Below are 2228 nucleotides of genomic sequence, written 5' to 3' on the forward strand. Positions count from 1 at the left end.
TGGTTGGGTGGAGAGGTGGGCTGCCCTTGTTAGCTTTGGGGGTTGGCAGGATTTCGATGAGAAAGCCATGTTCCAGGATGGAACATTATGAGGTGCTCAGAAGATCAGTGATGAACCCTACTAGCTCCTTGGGGAGCTAGGGCTGGGTCAGATTTCACAGGGCTTTGAATGTCAGCCTTGCTAGTAGGAATCTCATTCTTCAAGGTAGGAAAAGCCACTGAAAATTTTTGAACAAGTTAGGACCAGGACAAGAGTACTGTAGGAAAAATGAGTCTGGTTTAGTGTGCTCAGTAGGCACTCAAATTCTGTTGTATGAATGGACTCTGACAAGATACCTTGAACCGGTCCTTTGGTGGAGAGAGCAGGAGGTATCAGGTGCTAAAAGTCCAGCTGGAAAGCCCTCACATCAGTGAGTGAGATGTGAAAACCGCTACTCTGTGCTCTCCAGTGAGCTAGATCAATGTTTCTTTTCTCAACCTTTTATAGTTGTCAGGCCTCCCCTCACCCCCACCAGGAGGAAACTTAAATTTCTCCCTAAGGAATAAGATTTTGTCAGATAGGATTGAGCTTTGGAATACCACAAACCATCATAATATGCGAGTTCTTCTGCCTCCCAAGAACCAATTTTTGCCTCCCTGTGCACAATATCCCTGTGCACAATATCACCCCCTACTGAATTGAGGGGAACACATGCCAGATGCCATGGGAGAAAGACGAGGTAGCGTGGCATGCTGGAGGAAACACACATCTGGGGCTTGACATCTGGGCTTTGATTTCTTCCCGAACTCCTCATCTGTAGAAGTTGGATTCCTTCCATCTCTGAAATTCTGGTGCTAGACTGTCTCCTGCCTTCAGGGAATTTACGATCCAATGAGGGCGGTAAGACCGGCATTCAAGAGTAGAGTCAAAGCCAGGGTGCACTGAGAGCGGGTTCTCCTAAAAGGAACTCTGGTGAAACACAGTACTTTTGAAATTGAAGTATGTTTTGCCAGATAGCCCCGCAAGCATGAGCACCTTGGTCTTTATTACAGTCAGCAGTAAAAGGATAAAGTCAATGCCAGCCCCTTAGATTTTGATCTGGTGGAAAGTTATTCCAAAATATGAAGGCACATCTTGTCCAAGTGGTTCGCTTGCAGCTACTGCTGGCTTCAGGAGCCCGGCGCCCTGAGTGTGGGAACTACCCATGAGCCATGGAGGTCCGTCCTGGCCCACCCACCCTTGAGATCTGAGGTGTCCTGAGCTGGCAGACTTTCGTTTCCCCTGCTGGACCATTAGCACGAGTTCTCATGCTCTCCATGATGATCCTGGCCGCTACTTCCCAACCTTCCCATCTTCCTGCTTGCACATGGCCCCTGTTTGTTTAATCCTCTGGGCCCGCTGCCTACCTAGCCTATACGCCGGGAGGGCAAAGACCAGGGCTATCTTGGTCACCGTTTATTTAATGATAGAAATGAACAAATGGAGACTTGGTTTCCTGGCACTGATGTCTTCTGACATTGACGTTTAGCTTCCATTTCTCCTTTTCCTCCCTTCTCTCTCTGACTGCCATCACTCAGAACCCAGCTCAGTCACCTCCTCCAGGAAGCTTCCCTGATGATCCAAAGGTGCTGTGGTTATATGGACACACGCTTGGCACAGTAATGGCCATTTCATGTTCCCAACTGGGTGAAGTCTTTGAATACAGGACTACATGCTGTACCGATGTACCGTATAGCCCCATACGGCACCTCAGAAATAGCAGTGGTAGGGACGATGCCAACAGCTATGGATTTCAAAATCTGACTAAAAACTGCTTGTAAAAATAAGGAAGCATATTAGATCACCCTTGGAAATTCACCAGACAGACAGGCTTCAGGACTGGTTTATTCAGCAGCTCAGTAATGCCAAAGACTCAGATTCCCTCCTTCCTTCTGCTTTGTCACCCAGCCTTGGCATCACCCCACGGCCGGATTCCTTAATGGGCTGGGCTGGCTTTCAACAGCCTTCGGGGTTCTGTGCCTCCTCCTCATTCACCTCAGATAGGTGGATGAGAAAGCCTGGCTACCATGGCTCTCAGGAGAGAAAACATTTTCTCAAAGCTTCCAGTAAAAGTCATCTCCATCTCATTGGCCCAAATCGCGACCTCAACCATTTCTTGAACTGGTCACTAAGCCAAGGGAATGCGACACTTCGTGACTAACCCGGCCTATGCCACGGCCTGAAACTCGTCTCTTGGCTTTGATTTTTGG

This window comes from Lutra lutra, chromosome 8 (assembly GCF_902655055.1).
Source record: "Lutra lutra chromosome 8, mLutLut1.2, whole genome shotgun sequence".
Taxonomy (NCBI): Eukaryota; Metazoa; Chordata; class Mammalia; order Carnivora; family Mustelidae; genus Lutra; species Lutra lutra.